General features: G+C 37.2%; 1 protein-coding gene across 1 annotated transcript in view; it reads right to left on the bottom strand.

Moving 5' to 3' along the window:
- LOC134205595 (serine/threonine-protein kinase OSR1) overlaps positions 1-20131 on the bottom strand; it is a 56225-nt gene extending 36094 nt beyond the window's left edge. Inside the window, exon 1 of the mRNA XM_062680974.1 lies at positions 19704-20131. The gene's annotated coding sequence lies outside the window, so the exon portion shown is untranslated. The remainder of the gene's footprint in view (positions 1-19703) is intronic.
- Between the last annotated feature and the right edge of the window lie 253 nt (positions 20132-20384).

Genomic DNA, 20384 nt, shown 5'->3' with positions numbered 1-20384 from the left:
ATTCTGGATAACAGACTGACATACAGACCTCACTACGATGACATTGTAGCCCGAGCTAATCGTCAATTGGGTTTTATGCCGGTTGATTAGCATCGAACCACTAGAGTTTAGACGCTGCTCAAGTTACGTTTGCTGGGAAGCTGCTCACGGGTGACATCGATTGTCCAGCACTACTGTCGCAGTTAAATCTATTATTATTTCAATAAATGAACAAATAAACAAATAAATCTCTTCTTCATGCTTACTTCATGCAGACAGGATGATTTATGTTGAAGCTTTGAAGATTAAAACAACAATATCCACGTTGTTTGATGCTCCACGTTTCAGAACCAAGATCATTTCACCGATCTTGGTGCGCCTGACACTTCGCACGTCCTGGCCCAACGCCGAAAGCTTTTCGGCCGCCCGCATCGATTTAAGTACTTCGTTTTAAAATTAGTTATTATTATTCCTTCTTGACCTGTCGGAAACCAGTAGCATATAACTTTTAATATAACTTGTGATCATAGAACCCGATTGATTTTTGCATTTTTTGTGGAAATATGGCTGAGTCAAAAATACTTTATCTACATCCTCATTAAGATTGTTATAAAAGAAAAAAAATAGACACACCGCTTTCGACAAGAGGTCTCATAGGCAAAACACTTAACACATAGCATTTTGACAACGGCAGGCCTGGTAGCGGGTCACTTTTAAGTGACTTGGTCACTTTTTTCGGGCTAGTCACTAAAAAGTCTCTTTTTTTGACCTCAAGTCACTAAAGTCACTTTTTCTCGCAAAAAGTCACTATTTTCAACTATTTTGAAACTATTGACTAAGATTTTTTTTTATAAAGTGTTACATAAATCCATCGGAAGATGCTTTGTGCATGGTGGAAATGACATTACGGATCTTGGAAAAATGACTCTGAAACATCACCAGCCATTTAACTCGCTGCTCTTATTGGCATTTCACCAGTAGCTAATTGAAGGTGTTTTACTTCACAATTTATAAATTGGTATACAGTTATGCAAGCAAGACACCTGTTGGTTTCGAATTTTTTTAGACTCAAACTTTATGCAGTATGGGAAGGTGGGGAGACTTGATTCCTTGGGAGACTTGATTCTCCTCTGTTTTACCAAGAACTAAACTGCCCATGATCGCATGTTTGTAACACTCGCATTTTGTTCCTGTCTCACTAAAAATTCCAAAAACATCCGTGAAACCTATGATAAATCGTAGAGTTCTCTGCATCTTTCTTAAGTAGGTGTTCAGCTAATCCAATGATCGTAATTTTCACTCATTCTCACGAGAAGAGAATGCTCATTCATGCAGATTTTCGCCGAGAAATAATTTTCAGGAAAAAAAAACAGGTTTGCCCTTATCACGGAATCCAAATTTCAAAGTACTGCCATTACGCCTGCTGCGACGCAGCCAATCTGAAATTATAAAAATGACAGTTGTGCATTGCTTCCATATCGAGTGGTGTGCCCTTGAAAACGCGAGTACTTTCAAATTTTGATTTCGTGTGGAGTGTCCTTAAGAGTGATAACCATATTTCGCTCACTTCCACTGGCGTAAAATTTGATTTGCTTGACGACTACTCATAGTTTTGAGTTGTCTTGCTTTTTATTGATTTTGATTAAATTTTCCGTGGGGTTAAAAGAGAGGGCAATAATTTTACTTAGTTTCTAAGTAGATAAAAGTTAGCAAGTACGATTTTCGTTTCTCTTCTGAGTTCGTTCTAAGAGAAAAGAGTGGTGAGCGAAAGATGTTTTCCGCCACAAATTACGAAAAAAATATTCTCGAACTTGCAATTGAAATTGGAAGTCACTATTTGGTCACTTTTTCTGCAACTGAAAGTCACTATTTGCTCCCTTTTTTCATCAGCTTTGGTCACTAAAGTCACTATTTTGAGTGGCTTCGGTCGCTACCAGCCCTGCAACGGACAAGAAATTTACACAACACCCAGTGGAATAGTGAAGAGTTTTTCGCTACACAAAAAGTATTCTTCTTACTAGGCACAATAGAAAAAAACCAAGGCACAATAGAAAAAATAATCCACCTAGCGGTGATGGTGCCTTTCTCGTGTATTATAAAATGTAACAAGAAAAGAACATAAGAGAGGTCAGAATTTCACTTTGGTGAGACAGATTAAGTTATTTCCATCAATTCACATTTGTTTGCGTTCATTTAAATGCATTACAATCCTTGAAAAAAAAATTTTTTTTGGGAAGAATATGGGAAAAACAATGTTTTTTCAATAACTCATAAATCATCAATAACTCGTTTTTTCAAGTGGGCCAATTTTCAATAGCAAAAAATAAAGAAGGATTCCGCGTCGAATGCAATCTGTTGCAAGCAAATCGGATAAGGCTAAGTACAAAAAAGTGTCTCACATTTTTTTTGTACACACACATACATACATACATACACACATACAGACATCACCTTAATTCGTCGAGCTGAGTCGATTGGTATATAACACTATGGGTCTCTGAGCCTTCTATCAAAAGTTCGGTTTTGGAGTGATCCTATAGACTTTACCTATACTTAATATACGCGAAAGGCAAAAAGACAAATTTGGCCAAAATTATGTGTTTCACAATAAAAGGTGTTACTACTCAAAAACTTTTAGAGTAGTGATACTGCCTTTCTCTTTTAGTCAAGACACCATGTGATAATGATGTTAGCCGCGATGTGAAAAGGCATGTTGCGGCTGCAAGTAAAACTTTTTACGGTTTTTGTAGCCTGGTAAAGTCTCGCAGCTGACAGACATGGACAAAATTAGCTCGTATATATGGTTGATTCATCCAGTCGCCTTGTACGACCATGAAGCATGGATGTTAACAGATGCAGACTATAGATTTCTTGGAGTGCTTGAGCGGAAAATACTGCGTTCGATACTTGGACGCCTGGTGGAAAATGGTGAATACGTAAACGTATGAGTCACGAGTTGTACCAAGTGTACCTGTTATACGGAAATGCCAAATATATTTAGCAATATATAAATATAATTATTGCATTTATATAACTGTTAACACATTTATCAGCGACTATTCGATACCTGTCACCATAATCTTGCTCTGCAATCAAACTTGTTAAACTATCACTTTAAGTTTAAATTTCATTCAATTGAAGAAAACGAAAACGAAACAGACTTTTCGTCATAATCGAAAAATGGACTGCCAAATCTCATGCAACAATTTTAACTTTTCTTCAACATTAGCACAGCCTACATCCATGCCGCTTGCTTGCCAGCAATACTGCTGCTTGGCGCTTGCTACTAGCTGCGATCGGTCGCAGCGCTGTTGCTGTGTTGGTAGATTTGATAGGCATGTCGCAAACGCAAATATTAAGGTGACGACGACAGCAGTTGGGTTCGAGTTTGTTAAGCGAGACAGGACAACGAACGGGGTTGCTGCCGCGCGCCGTCCGGCGAAGAAACACTGACTGCGGGTGGGAGCGGGTTGAGTTTGAGTGGCCAAACGGACGCATTTGCCATAGAAGAGAGCTGGCAGTTCTGGTTCGAAAGAAATCAACGAAACCAACCGGCAACTGTGCGATGATGGTGGAAGAGTGTTTTGCGTATTTCAAAGAAGTCGATTGGATGGAAAGCACGTATAATCGCTGTGTTGGAAGCTTTTCATTTAAGTCCACTTTTTTGCGATGTGAATCATTATCATTCTTTTGCGAGCGGCACCAGACAGGCTCTTAGCAGCACCGCAACAACTAGCTTAACGCTATCCACCAACTTAACCCCCATAGTTTTCCAATGGCAGTTCAAGGGATGAACCCTTTGCTCGAATATGACTTGTTATAAAAAGTATGCTGAAACGATTATAAAACATGCACACTATGAGAAGCGAACAACACAATATGCTGTTCACATGTTGGATATTCCAATAAATATTTTTCGAGCATTGTGGATCATATCCTCCAAAAAAACGTAGTTTTGACCTGCACTGAGGAAAATGGAGGTATGATTTCCAATCAAACGCCTTATGAAAATTTGCCACAAGGAATCGGTATGAATTTCATTTGCCTTATGAATGATGATTTTCATTTAAAAAAAAAGTAAAGTGCGGCAGACTGGGTTCGAACCATGGACGTCGAGGTCGGGAGACCGGTATGTAGACCACACGCCCATCGACGCTTGAATACCCGAGAAGGTAACTGCGTATAAGAAGCACTGTTGTTGGAATAATTGGTCGAAGATTCATGAGTTATGAATTTCGATAGTCCAGTTCGCTGAGTGTGGATCATTGCCTTGAATATACATTGTACACGGAAACAAATGCATTCCAACAATCATGAATATAAAATCATGAAATAATAAATCTCGGGTACTTTTTCAAAACGGCGTATGTCGCAAATTGTAAACAAACCCGTTTTCAACAGCATATGGCATCAAATTCATCTAAAAATGTGTATATCTTCAAAGCTACATGAAAATGCGGTATTAAAAATGTAAATCAATATTTTACAAAACGGTGTAACATCATTATTGAAAATATTGCACATACACCGCTTAGCAAAAAATGTACTTTAAAAAGTTTTTCGAACAACTAAATAGTTTAAAACGTGCGTCTGCTTGTACTTTTTTATCACTGAGTTCAAAATTAAGCTTGTTGCTTGAAAATTCTGATTTTTGTTAAGAAAAACATTTTACGTTGTTTTTCTGCAGCAAATGCTGTTACGTCGTGCTGTAAGTGTTGCAATTTTTTTGTCGCATGTGCGTGAAACGTTTCAACTTGACGCAACATTTCGACGTATCAACAATGCAGCATACGGAGCAGCGTAACATTTCGACGAAAGTAGCATGACCTCGGTCATGCTGACGTATCAGAACGACGTATGTGATTTATCTTTTGCAGAACGTTGTAACATATATTTTTGTCAAAATAACTGAAATGTTCACACGCATGACAGACTTCAGAGTCAGTGACGATGAACCTTTTCTCAATGTATCGTTGAGGTGAATTCACTTGCAATAAAAATGTTTAGTTTTTAAATAGGAATAAAAATGAAATCTGAAAACTTCCAAGCCGATTTTCTCAGCTTGATCAAAATGTTACATACGCCGATTTGAAAAAGTACCCGAGAAATATTGTCAGTTCATGAAAGCATGATTGTAACTCATAATTTCAGGAATTTTATTCATGGCACTCTGCAATGCTCATCAGTCATTAAAGTGCATACCCGAAAAGCAGGGTTTGCAGAAATCGTGCTCAATATCTTTCCGACTTTCGAACTTCAATTTGGTGCCAGCGACGTTGTCAGCGACAAAACAAGCTCGATTTTGTGACAGATAACACCGTGCAGTGCTGCATATTTATTTTATTTTTCCGTGTGAATCTCGTCGGAAGTGGTCCTTGCTGCCAGTTCATCAGCGTCATATAAACAGTTTTGGTCCAAATGCACAATAGATAACGAACAATGATAAAAGAGAGGTTGTACTCACAGTAACAAATCTCGAGAACTACTTCAATGTTGGACAACTTCGAAAAGTCTGAATGCTCGGTCCATGGCTGCACGTCGTCAACCACGCATTCTGCGGAGGGTCTGCAAATCGTCTTCCATCTGGTCGATGAATCGATCCATGGGGGCAGCAGGGACTATGTCCAAGGGCTTGACGATCCCTCCCCAGGCCAACTGCGCTTTGTGGTGCCTGCCTGTTTGACAGTGGACTCTCTAGAACTTCTATAAAAAGTTGCATGTATCCGCAAGCAGGCTCCGCCAAAACGACTGTGTGCTGCTCAAAACTGGTGGGATAATAAATAGTCCTGCTCACTCACGCGGATTTTTGCCGAGAAATCATTTTGTTAAAGAAAAAAAGGCCTGATGAGAGTAAACTATTTCTTCCAGCATTTAATTCGGAAACTCCATTACAGAAAACACCTCAAAATCCCCCGAAGAATCCTTCAGAGATTCCTTTGGCAATTCCTTTACACATTCAAAAAGTCCTTAAGGGGCTCCAATAAATGATTTGTTTATAGGGTTTATCGGTTAGTTCTGCTCAAACCACTAATAAGCTCAAAATAATTTTCTTAACAAATCATTCAATTCAATCACGATCGTAAAATCTGAAACCACTTAAGGGGCTCCTTCAAAAATTTCCAGGAAAAATCCTTCGGAGATTTCTTCAGAACTTCTTTTAAAATTTTTTTGAGAATTCAGAAATGTCTTTAGGAAATCATTTGGATTTAAATTACGTATTTTTTCGGAGAAGCTATAGAAAACTCCTTGATGAATTGTTCCGGAGATTTGTATGGGAACTTCTTACGTAAATTCCTGAAAAAATCATTTGATGATGTTTCTATAAATTTCTTTACAAGTTCCTATCAAAAATCATATAGCAACTTCCTCGAAAATGTTTTTAGAAGTCCTTCAGGAGTTCCTTTGAAAATTGCTTTAGAAATTCGTTGGTAAATATAGTTGATGCAACAGTATAAAACTGCTAATGTCACTCATGCTTGCGTGACCAACATCTAGTTTCCTAGGACCGAGCTGTCAAAGTACCGGTACTAAACTGTCCATGATCGCATATCTGTCCTATATGAACAGGAAATCCAGCAAAGATGGGACTGATATGCGATCATAAGCCGATATTGGTGATGAAACCAAACGGTAACTTAGCCTTGAAGCATACTTTGGCAAAATAGTAGTACCATAAGCGTTCTAGTACTCATGCTTTTACTGAAAATACCTTCGGAAAGTATCTATTTTTTTGTTTTTTTTTTATTCGAACATTTCTTTGAAGAAAAACTTTTGAAAACACCTTGAAGAATTGTTTCGGATATTCCTACGAAAGTTCTTTCAGAGCTTTCGGAAATTCTTTCAAACATTGAGCAAACATTAAACCTTCGAAAAATCCTTTGGAAATTCTAAATAGAATAGAATTTTGTGAGAAATTTATTCGGAAATTTATTTTGGAATTCCTTTGAGGAATTCTTTAAAAAAAAATATGAATTCATTTGAAAATACCTTCAGGTATTCCTTTAAAAATTCCTCTAGAAATTCCTTCGGAAAATACATTCGGAATTTCTTCGGGAATTCTTTCGAAAATTCCTTTAGCAAAAATCCATCAAGATCTCCTATAGACTTTTTTTTATTTGAAAATCCCTTCAGGTTCTCCTTCTAAAATTTCTTTAAAAATCTATCCGGAAACTCCTCCTGTTTTTTTTCGGGGACTCATCCTGGAAATAGCTCTAGGAATAATTTAAAACAATCTTAATAATTCTTATGCACACTTTATTAGTGATTCCTTTGAAAAGTTGTGGATGGGAAGGAATTGATAATGCAGTCACTCGCCCACTGCAAGCCCAGTATACTTCTGAACTTGGTACAAGTGCATGCGGAAATTCATTGCAATTTGGAGGAAGGTTCTATGGCAGAGGTTCGTCTTGGTTGACGGTTGCAAATGGGGTAGGAAAGAAAGGATAGTGTTCCAATTGAATGCAGAAACGAGGATTTACTTCCGTTTATTTCCAATTCTAGCAGAATGCAAGAATAGTCAAGAATAGAAGAAGGAAACGGTATGGAATTCATTTGCAGTTATAGCGATAGAACTTGAGAATTATAGAGAAAGATACAAAGTAGGATAATGGAACAAGCTTGAGACTGAACCAACGATCACGGACAAGCAGAAGCGGTAACCATTCGATCACCAAGTACGTTGATCCGGAAAGCACTAGAAGCTTGCTGAGCATCGAAGCACAGGCAGACTCAGAAGCTCATGGTAGCGCAGCCTACACAAATAAATAAAAGTTAACCGAAATCTAACTTGGCAACAGGTTTGGGCGATAGCTGGACATCGAGTGGTGTACAGGGTTCATAAGTAAAAATTAAGTTAGTAAGTAAGGCAGAAGTTCATCCATACGTTTCTTTCCTAAATCCAGTTTAAGTTATACTCATTGTAGATTTTGCGATTATGCGTTTAACTGTCTAATAGTTATCGCTAAAAGTCCATCTCGCTTGACGAAACCTAGTTCAAACTGTAAATAAGCATTGCTTGAGTAGTGCTCAGCTTCACTTTTCGGTGGCAGAGTAAAGTTTCATCATGCCTATTCCGTATCTATTACTAAAAAGTTATCGTCAATGAAGCCAATGAAGTGAGATTTGTTTTTACACCGTCGTTATAACTTGTGGTATTTTTATTATGACTCTCTATAGTGAGACATAACAAAATAAATCAGGTGTTCAATCTAAGTTAATTGTCTATATTCCGGGGATTGAACTCGAACCCACGAACTGAGGGTCGTCGGTTCGAGTCCCATGAAGGGAAAGTGGTTACCTCCAATACATTTTTCAAATCATTATCTTCCACATAATGTACATATTCACATATGAGTTTTCAGAACATTGTAAATCAGGTGCCATGTTTTGATAAAACTTCTACTCAATGAGTCCAAAAGTCGATTCCCTGTTAATGTCGATAAACTTGAACATTTACTACTGATGTATTCCTACCTTTCTTCTTCTTCTTATTGGCATTACATCCCCACATTGGGAAAGAGCCGCCTCACAGCTTAGTGTTCTTCAACCATTTCCATAGTTATTTACTGCGAGGTTTCTAAAGCCAGGTTACTATTTTTGCATTCGTATATCATGAGACTAGCACGATGATACTTTTATGCCCAGGGAAGTCGAGACAATTTCCAATCCGAAAATTGCCTAGACCGGCACCGGGAATCGAACCCAGCCACCCTCAACATGGTCTTGCTTTGTGGCCGCGCGTCTTACCGCACGGCTAAGGAGGGCCCCTAATTTGTATTCCCACCTAGCTTGATTTAAGCGTGGCCATGGCTCATCATCATCAGGGAACGCATCAAAAAAGTATTGTCGAAAAGAAGACATTTTACATAATTTGTATTGTCTGCCCGAGCAAAGGCTGAAAACATAATGAGAGCATATCGATAACACATTTTGATTTTGACATCAAATTGAAGTCATAATTTGTTTTCAAATACACTGGTGGAAATAAGTATAAAGACAAGCTCGGTTTCCATACAAAATGGCCATATTGGGAAGTCAATATCTCGATTCTTAGCGATTCGATTGGGCTGATTTTTTGCCAACAAGCCTATAATGACTTGAATTTTTATTCAATGATAGTTACATTTATGCATATATTCTGGTTATACGCGTTTCTGTTGGAAATAATTATAAAGACAGTTCCGTTGTATGGAGCTCCATATAAAAAAGTGGTGTCTTTATAATTATTTCCAGATTTTGAGGTCAAAATCAACAGAGATGTATAAAATTTACTCAAAGATCGAAAGTTCAAGTTAAAAACAGGTGCCTAGTAAAATTTCAGCCAAATCGAATCGCTACGAATCGAGATATCGATCCTCAATCATGATGAAAATGTATGAAAATCATGCTTGTCTTTATACTTATTTCCGGCGGTATATGAATCATCATGACTGATTACATATTTTGATCACATTTTGCTGTAGATTTCTAAATTGTATGATCTTACATCAAACTATGAACTTATTTTGTTATCGGAACCAATATCAAATTGGGTGGCTGGGTTCGATTCCCGGTGCCGGTCTAGGCAATTTTCGGATAGGAAATTGTCTCGACTTCCCTGGGCATAAAAGTATCATCGTGCTAGCCTCATGATATACGAATGCAAAAATGGTAACCTGGCTTAGAAACCTCGCAGTTAATAACTGTGGAAGTGCTGCTGAATGAACACTAAGCTGCGAGGTGGCTCTGTCCCAGTGTGGGCATGTAATGCCAATAAGAAGAAGAAGAAGAAGATCAAATTTAGTTTTCGATTTGCTCTCAGCGATAGCAAGAATAGTTTTCGATTTGATGTCACAGTAAGATTTTTCTGATATAAATTTTGTGTTAAAACGACCAAAAAGATATCTAATTAAGTAATCATATTCGGCGATTTCACGACATCAAAACAAGTTATCGTTTTGCTCTCAACCTTTGCTCGGGTGACTACTATTCAAGGCTCTAAGACACAATGTCCGTTAGTTCACAATCAGTGCGTCAATGCCAGATTATATGTGACGCGGCACTCAACAAAAAAAAGTCAACATGTGATATCACCAGGACGGATTTAGCCGGAAGGGGGCCCGGGGCCGACGGTATGTGGGGGCCCCAAAATGCACAGAAAAGGTTGGTTTTGGTACATAAGATTTGTGGGGGCCCGGGGCCACGCCCAAACCCCGCACCCCCCCATAAATTCGGCCCTGACAGGATATGTCTTTGATTTCCATCCCAGTGCTAATGTCGCGGCAAGATAACATATCCGAGGGGAGGGAATTACATAAAAATTACAAATGACGTTACATTTTATTACATGATAAAACTCGTAGTCTTATTAGGCTATAAGATCCTAAAAAAATGCTTTTTGCCAAAGTCGTAAATATTATTCTATTATTTACATTTCCACAGAATTAATAAAAAAAAACAAAATTATTTACCTAGTCACTAGTCAATTATTTACTTTTTCTTACAGTTTTTTAAAAATATTTTTATAAATACTGCCTTTTTCGCATTAAGTCAATACTTGGTAATTGGTGCTTTATTAAAAACGATACCCTGCTAGTAGGTACAAGACTTTTTTTCAGGTCAAGGAATAAAGGAATTATTTAACAAAAAATAAAAAAATGGGAAGGTCAGACGCGCACCGTTTTGGTCATCATTGCGCAATCGTTCTTATTTTACAGAATGGGCCATCTTTATCAAATTAAATAATGAACAATAATTATGAAGCGTTGATCCCTGTCCATTGTCATACGTGACGAGAAAACTCCCTGGATCTCAATCAAGCAGGCCATCTCAATGAGAGACATGGCTTACACGCTTTACCAACGGAACCCAAACAGATTCAGAGGAGACAATCAATGGCTGGACTAGGGGACCAGGGGGCATTATGAACACCCGGGGCAGATTGGACACCCCCAATATTCTTGTTAATTCAATCATTTTTCTACTTTCAATGCAGCGAACTCTATAATCCTTTCATAAACAACTAATTTATAGCGTAGAAGCCATTGTTTTATTTTCTTAGAGCATAAATTTGACAAAAAAAAGTTAGAATGTCTTCCAAATGGTTAAAAATTATAAGTTTCACCTCCCATAAAATAAGCTTTACTTTACCACAGAAGATGATTTCTCAATTATTAGTCATCCCATAGCAAAATTCTGTTATTTACAGTGCTCTGGCATGCATTTGTGACAAGTTTCCTTGATTTTTACAAAATTTCCAACAGTTTTTAAATTTGTTCACCTGTTGGGGCAAACTGAACACTCTATATGGGGGTAGAACTGACACCTTAAAAATTAAAAACATAACCTCAAACTCATCGAACTTGGCTTTCATATCGTGTTATTTTCGTGTTATCATGGTGCGGAATTATAAATCGCTATAAAAGTTCCAGTACATGACATATATACCATAGAAGCATATAAATACCATAAAAGTCAATGATATGGAAATGCTAATATCATCTTCCAAACTTGGACGTACATGTTCATGATAGCATTAGAGGCGAAAGTATAGAATTGATAGTTCCGTTAGGATACGGCAGGCATGAAGAATGTTTTTTATAGAAGTCGATTTGAAAAAGCGAGCGGAGGGCAATATTTGTGATGGCACATATCGCACGACCTTCCTTCTGCCAAGCTCCCGTATGAAGGGGGAGGGAAGAATATCAGTGTGGAAGCTGATATATCTCCACTGGCAAAATGAAGGTGGTTTGACTTGCTCATATGCCATCGCGTGCGGAAGGATTTGCTATCGACGAGTACTGTCTAATATTTCTAATATGACATCAGCATTTAGTCGAATAGGATTTTTATTGCACAGTTCTGTTTTCTCATTGCGTCCGTCTCGTCGCAACCAACTTGGCTGCCTCGGAGAGAACAAAGCAGAGAAAGGCACTGCTGCTGTACCGTCGACCAATAACAGCTGAATTGATGGATGCCCCCACCAAGGGTAGTACACTAAATTAATGATTTCGTGTGTGTTACTTCTACGTGAAGTTAAACGATTTACAATGATATGGAAATGCTAATATCATCTTCCAAACTTGGTGGGGGCATCCATCAATTCAGCTGTTATTGGTCGACGGTACAGCAGCAGTGCCTTTCTCTGCTTTGTTCTCTCCGAGGCAGCCAAGTTGGTTGCGACGAGACGGACGCAATGAGAAAACAGAACTGTGCAATAAAAATCCTATTCGACTAAATGCTGATGTCATATTAGAAATTTAGAGACAGTACTCGTCGATAGCAAATCCTTCCGCACGCGATGGCATATGAGCAAGTCAAACCACCTTCCTTTTGCCAGTGGAGATATATCAGCTTCCACACTGATATTCTTCCCTCCCCCTTCATACGGGAGCTTGGCAGAAGGAAGGTCGTGCGATATGTGCCATCACAAATATTGCCCTCCGCTCGCTTTCAAATCGACTTCTATAAAAAACATTCTTCATGCCTGCCGTATCCTAACGGAACTATCAATTCTATACTTTCGCCTCTAATGCTATCATGAACATGTACGTCCAAGTTTGGAAGATGATATTAGCATTTCCATATCATTGTAAATCGTTTAACTTCACGTAGAAGTAACACACACGAAATCTTTTTTTTTTTCGAGAGTTGACCAGTTGTAGTCTTAATAGACTGGTATCTCGGCTGGGCTCTCCATGTGATACACAATACTAGCAGACGACTCAAGCTATGTTGCTCACTAGGTCACTGCGGCCTGGGTTTGTATTGTGATCATACCGAAACATTATTCTTTCTATCTACAGTCTGTCAATTATAAACCGAACAAATAATGGAAGCTCAACATGTACATAGATGTTTTCTGAATAAGTAGTTAACATGTAAATTTAATTATTAGTTACTTGGAGCCGACATTCAATACCTAATAGTAGTCTATGTTGACAACAGGTGGTACTGTTGCCATTTCAAGTAACAATTTCGAATAAAGATGTAATGATATCATTCTGGTAGGGTAGTTTCAAAATAGATTAATTTAAGTACTATTGTAATAAATGGACACATTGAAGAGCTTCCCTTATTTTAACACGGTTGAGTATCGGATGTTTGTCAATACGTCGTCGAGTTAATTGTATCCTATCAGTCACAGTAATGTCATATGTTAAAGTTTCAGTAGTCTAATAGTGATCATTATACAAAATTTCTGTCCAGTTGTTCCGTAATTGCTTTTTTTTTGTCAAGTTCTATTCCCTTTTCTAATATTCAAACCTTTATTATTTATTAAAATAATGAGGTCTAAAATTCAGTTATTCAGATTCAGGGTATACAATATTCAATATAATAGTGGATGAACGCATCATATGGTCTATCCTCATTTCCGTAAGTGGTCAAGTTATTAGTCTTGTAGCAATAATAGTGGTACTAGTTATTCTCTATCTTGTGAGTGCAATGGTCTCAATTAACTATTCTAAACAGAACTCTGTCTCTTGTCTTTCTGTCCACCGATGGTCATGTATTTATTTTCGTTTTTTATTATTTATTTGATATCATTAAATTTCAGTCATTTATTTTACTATCGGTCATTTATTTTATTATAAGGTGAAGGTCATGAATTTGTCTTAATACGAGAAACACTAAGTCATGTCCCCTATATATCCGCTAATTTTTCTAACTAACCTAATAGAAGGAAGAGAGAAACAGTTTTTTTGCGTTGATCCATGCAGCTAGAGAGACTAAAATAAAAAGATTACCGAGAAGATATAATAGATACATTCACTATCTCCAATGCCAAATTAGTAAATCTACAAATTCTACTTTTCACTACTAAAATTCTACTTCTACTTCAGCTATACTGCCGTTATACGCATAACTGTCCCATGTATATAGGGAATCCCAGCAAACATGGGACAAACATACGTATGACGGCAGTATACGGGTACAAAATGAATTATTGTTAGTTACTACTACAAGTATAAATAGATGTATGCTATTTGGATAAGCGTTTGTTTCAGGGTCTTGTTAGTATTAGAGTTATGTTAGTTAGACCCCTACTAAGCCCTGCCGGCACCTCCAAATTTACCAATAGGCAGTTGTTGTTAGATCGTGCGACACTAACCATTAGTTAACTTGGAGGCATGGTACCTCAAGTGTTTGGTATAACTGTTGACCTTATTTAAGTAAGATGTGATAAAAGTTTCTCTACGGAGCTTATTTTCAAACCATTACCATTAAAATAACGATATTCTTGTGAAGGAGATATAAAACATGGAAAAATATCTTAATTTTTAATTTAGTGTTGAACTTAACCTTTGTTTGAAAAAAGCACTCTATTAAACAACAAAAATAAAAATAAAATAAAAATCTTTTTAAGACACTTGAAATATCAACGTCAAGCCCCTTATCCATGGACAGGGAAGTAACACACACGAAATCATTAATTTACCATAAAAGTCGCTGAAAGTGCAACAAAAAGAGGAAGTGTTTTGTATAGATTTGGCAATCTCGTTGACAAAGGTCATCGGTACAACCCATTGGAAGGATTGGCGATGCCAGTAGGGTGAATAAGAGTATGCATAGATTGTGCAATGCTTAGAGTAGAGACGACTGGGAAAATTCACCATGGAATTAATTTAGAAAACGACCATATATTACCTCGCTTAAGAAGAGGGAAATAGATTTTCGGATGTTAATGATCCAAACACAATTTTAGGTGTCTTATACAAAATCATGACAGGAAGATGAACAATTGGGTAATATTTATGTTGGATGATTCATAAAATAGGTTACAATGGCATATAATCACAAGTAAGATAGTTTTCTTTATATTTTATAAGGGTGTCCATACTGCCCCATGGGGGTGTCCAATCTACCCTTCCCGAGAGTAGTGAAAAATTAACTATTACAAAATCGTCCTATTTAATTGAATTTGCCTGATTTTCAATACGATTCAATACAGAACTGGTAGTTAACGAGTAATAGTATCATGTAATTGCTAGAAATCCGAATTATATTCAATTTAAATCACCTAATATTGATTAAAACCTTAGGGTGTCCATATTGAACCTTGTCCCCCTACATACGAAACCAAGCAAACTCACTTACACGGATAAAAATATAAAAGTTAAATAGATTAAAATTTAAGCTATAACCATATTCGGTCTACCCACTCATTGCTATGATTATTTTTGATTTAATCATTTGAGGATTAAAGTTGATTTAATCATTGCAAGGCTTTCCTAGCTATAATTGTTAGTCAACGGTGTGCAGGTTGTTTACAACAAAATCAAATATGAAAAAATTAAAATGAAAAACTAACAAACAATGATAACGTCACGACGTTGAAATGAAATTTTGAAAAAAGACGGGATTTCAGCCACGACTAGAATGTAAAAGTCCAATGGTAAAAAGTAAGTTCCTTTGAATGGAATTGTGATCAAGAGCGGGCTAATTACGGTTCGTTTTTAGCAGCCTTTTTGCGAACGTGTTGAAACTTGAGTACTACTAGCTTGGGTTCCATATGGGGAAACAGGGGAAAACCGATTGAATTTGTTGGATTGCCAAGGGAAACGACACAAGTTTTTATGGGCTGAAGTTCCGAAAACGATGGTGATTCCTCCAAAAAAAGACAACCCGCATGCCGTCTTTTGTGAGGGATATGCCGTCTTTTTCGGCATAGGAAAACTTGTTTCTTTCCCCTTGAGGAATTCGTCGGTTCGGCTCAACTCCGGAACAAGTGCGAAAAATAACTTTTTGCAATTTCTTATCATAATATCTGGTTTACAGTTCGTCTTTGAGTGATAAAACGGCCTACTTTTCCATACCAACGAAATGGGTGCTTTAATGAACATTATGCAACTCAAATGGGTTGCATAATATTCATTATAACACTCATTTGGGTGCTATAATGAAAAACCAGAACAGTCGTTACGTGACTACATTTTGCTAAATTAGCTTGGGTATGTGCTCAAATAGTGTATTCTATGCGCCCCGTAATAAATTAAATAGTTTGGCGGTCATGACATCCAAAGGCAAGTACATCTATCGCTTCACGGCTCATTGAACTTTGCAATGTGGCACGGTAACATGGAATCTGATTCTTCTCCGCAGCAACATATTTTATTGGCAAGAATGATCATGTGGAGAAAATAAGACTACAATTTTGGAACAGATTTATCAAATTAAAGTCCATTTTTCGTCATTGCAAAAAATAGCGTGTGCAACTCGTTGCAAAACTCGATTTTTTCAGCACTCGTAGTATTTATCCAACTCGGCAAGCCTCGTTGGATAAACGTACAACTCGTGCTGAAAAAATCATCTTTTTGCAACTTGTTGCACAAACTACTATTCTTTTTTTCTGACGCGCGGCTCAATTTCTCATAGTCTTTTTGCTGACTTCACAAAGCCGGACTTGAGTCGGGCAAGATGGCGTAGATTATTCGTCCAATAAGCTGGAACAACCTGAAAAAAGATTAAATGTTGCTGCGATTCGACCTACCTTGCTGAATGACAAAAGTGTAATGAATGTTTTTCTCAAGTCTCAAGAGTAATAATGCGAGCTTGTTAAGCATTTAAACATTTATTTTTCAGAAAATCATTACAATGCTTAAAAAGCAAGCGAAGCTAAATTTATTAATAATCCTTGTAACAATTAAATTTTGAAAAAGCTTCAGAAGGATTAAATAATAAGCTAATTAGCTTTTTTCATTTTATCCGTGATAAGACGAACGTAACTGGAACAGATGAGATCCCAATTTCTTTCATCAAACTATGCCTTGAATCTGTGTCAAAAGGTCGAAGGGTCAAAAGGTCTAAAGGACAAAAGGTCGAATGGACAAAAGGTCGAAGGGTCAAAAGGTCGAATATGTGTCATAACGTCGAAGGTCAAAAAGTCGAAGGACAAAAGGTCGAAAGAACAAAAAGACAAGAAATGAGATGGGAGTTGTGAGTGAGATGGATGGAAATAGTGAACATAGAGAAATGAGAAGTGAGAAGTGGAAAGGAAGAAATAAGAAGTATAAAGTGGCAAGTGAAAAATGTGATGTGAGCAGTGTGGAACAGAGAAGTAAAAAGTGAGATGTAAATAAGAAGTGAAAAGGAAAAAAGAAGAAAGGAGGAAACAAATATAGTAGGGAAGAAAGAACAAAGAAAAAAGAAGGAAGATGGAAGAAGGAAGAAAAAAGGGAAATAGAAGGAAGAAAGAAGAAAGAAAGAAGGAGAGAAGACGCAATTAAGCAAAACAAAAGAAAGAAAGAGGAAGAAGTAACAGGAAAAGAGAAGAAAGATGGAAGAAATGAGGAAGAAAGAAGAGAGAAATAAGGAAGAAAGAAGAAATAAAGAAGAAAGATGGAAGAAATAAGGAATGAAGAAGAGATAAATAAGTAAGAAAGAAAGAAGGAAGAAAGAGGGATGTAAGAAGGAAGAAAGGAAGAAGGAAGAAAGGAAGAAGGAAGAAAGAAGGATACTAGAAGGAAGAAAGAAGAAAAGAAGGAACAAAGAAAAAGAAAGTAGGAATGAAAACAGGAAACAAAAAGGAAGAAGAAAGAAATAAGGGAGAAAAAAGGAAGAAAGAGAGAAAAAAGAAGGAAGGAAGAAAAAAAAAAGAAGAAAGAAAGTAAGAAAAAAGAAGCAAAAAGAAAGAAAAAAGGAGGAAGGAAGAATGTGGAAAAAAGGAATAAAGATGAAAGAAAGAAAGAAGAGAAAAGAAAGAAATGAAGAAGAAGAACGAATAAAAAAAGATAAAAGAAAAAAGAAAGAAAGAAGAGAAAAAGGAGGAAGAAATGAAGAGAAAAGAGAGAAGGAAAACAAAGTAGGAAAAAAAGAAAGAAGCGAAGAAGAAAGGAAGAAAGAAAAATGAAAGAAGGAAAATGAAAAAAAGGAAAAGAGAAGCAAAAAAGAAAAAGTAAATAAGGAAAAAAGGAAAAAAGTATAAAGAAAGAAGGAAGAAAAACAGGAAACAAAAAGGAAGAAAAAAAGGGGAAGAAAGAAGAAAGAAAGAAGAAATAAGAAAGGAGGAAAAAAGAAAGAAAGAAGAAAGCAAGTAGGAAGAAATAATGGAAAAAGAAAGAAGAAATAAGGAAAAAAAGATAGAAACATGAAGGAAGGAAGGAAGAAAAAAAGAAAAAAGAAAGAAGTTAGAAATAAATAAGAATAAATATGGAAAGAATGAAGTAAGAAAGAAGGAAGGAAACATATGAAGTAAGTAGGAAAAAGGAAAAAGGGAATAGAAAAAAAAGGAAGAAGAAACAAGAAAGAAAGAATAAAAAAGAAAGACCTTCCGTCCTTTCGACCTTTTATTCTTCGACCTTTTTACGCAGTTTTTTTGTTTCGATCTTTTGTCCCTTTGACCTTTTGATCTTCAACCTTTTGTCCTTCGACCTTTTGTCCTTCGACCTTTTGTCCTACAACCGCCCTGTTATTCTCCCACATCTGACTCACCTGTACAACACAATTATCGACATGCTTGCTTTTCCTCATCCTGGAAAAAGCGGTCATCACCAGGTAAACAATATTGTTCAGAAAACGTACAATGTACTACGTACGTTCTGCTGGTTTGCCTCGGTACTTTCCATTCAAACCCGAGTAAAGCTGCTGGTACAAGCAGTGATCATGCCCATTTTCTTGTATGGTGATGTAATTTATTATCCCGGACTCTCGGTAGCTCTCAAAGACCAACTACACCGATGCTTCAAATCTGCTCTACGATTCACCTATAATCTGCGTAGACGCGACTCAACTGCAGGAGTTCGGAATTCGATTCTTGGAATCGATCTACCATCCAACTACCATTTGAGGATATGCTGCTTTATGAGACAGGCCTACTTCAGAGAGTTGCCAGAGTACATCCAGCAACATCTACAATACGGACAACAGCAACGAACAAGTTGCTTGATCATCCCGAGGCATACAACTACCAGCGGAAAAAGTTTGTTGGTTTACGGCGCCACTTGCTGGAATGGTCTTCCAATCGAAGCTAAACTAAAACCCACATTTTCCTCATTCAAAGCGTTTACTAAAAGTCTTGAGTTTGAAGTTTTAGATTTTTAATTCAATTTATTTTCCAGTTCATCCACTTCTATCGTAGTTTGCAGTATATTCTATAATTATGTTTAGTTTATTTAAAATCCGGCTCTGTATTTTTCTAGAAGCAAACCATCCTTGACCTTGTAAAAAGTTTAAAGTTATCGTTGAAATAGATTGGTACCTATACAAATACAATGCAAGCAACTTGTTGCAAAAAAACAATTTGTCTTTTCCAAACATGTTCCTCAATAATAGCTTCCTTGACCTGATTTAAAGTTGTAACTAACAACAGGTTTACGTTGTAAGATAAAAAAATAAGTTACAAATTAAAATAAATTGAGAATAACTATAAAAGACGTTTGCTCAATTCGTCGAGCTAAGTTGATTGGTATACCTATTGTGCTATTGGTTACCAAGCCTTCTTAAAAACTTCGTTTTTGGAGTGAAATGGTATCCTTTTGGTACAACTTTGTTATACGGGAAAGTAAAAAATCAACTAGTTTCAATTAGACGTCTATAAAAATTCTCATTCATGTGCTAAGGAAATTTATTTTATAGTGTTTTATTTCATCGTCAGGAGCTCTAACCGATATGTCCCCTGAAGCCGCCTATGGCAACATCTCCTCCTCCTCAATCATCGCACTTTGCTGACCCAGTGATTTGTTGTCAGAAATGGTCCGAAACAGGAATGGAATTCTGACGAAATTATGTAATTTTAAAACGGATCCTACCTGCAATGCAATCGGCAAGTGTCCGCAACGGAACCGGTGTTCTAGTGGGCAAGCAATGTAATCACGTCCTGCACGTCGAGAAAATCAATTCCTTCTCGAAGCTTTCTGTGGCGCAGGTTCTTCCGAGACACAAAAATCACACACAAATTGCACTTCTTCCGAAGGGGAACGACGTCGGCCAATAATCCCACGGTATTCACGATTCTCGCGACGAAATCGAAACACTTTTCCGAAACGCTACGAAACGACGGGAACAATAATTCTTCGATACCGGAGGAGCTACGCTGGGTGAAAACTTTCCGACACGGGTTTCGTTCAATCGGACCGTGCTGCAGCAGAAAGTTGGCTGATGACGATGATTCGTGTATTTTTTGGCTGTTTTCCTTCTGATGGTTAACGAGCCTGGATTAAAAACAAAGAGACGCAATACTCCTACCTTTAACAACCTTGTGCTCGATTGGAACAACCGATTTGACAGCAAATGCGCTGTTCCAATTTTGACACTTCATCTCTTTGTTATGAGTGCAGCCTCTTTACTGATGGTGTGACGACGTTTTGTTATCTCTCGCGTAACATTTGAAAGTGGCATACAACCAAAACGTAAGCACTGATATGAAATCGGAAAATGGGGGAAATGCGATTAGAAGCAAAAGGTAGCAAAAGTAACAATAAAAGTTGCGA

This window comes from Armigeres subalbatus, chromosome 1 (genome assembly GCF_024139115.2).
Source record: "Armigeres subalbatus isolate Guangzhou_Male chromosome 1, GZ_Asu_2, whole genome shotgun sequence".
Classification (NCBI taxonomy): Eukaryota; Metazoa; Arthropoda; class Insecta; order Diptera; family Culicidae; genus Armigeres; species Armigeres subalbatus.
This window is presented reverse-complemented; position numbering and strand designations above follow the sequence as displayed.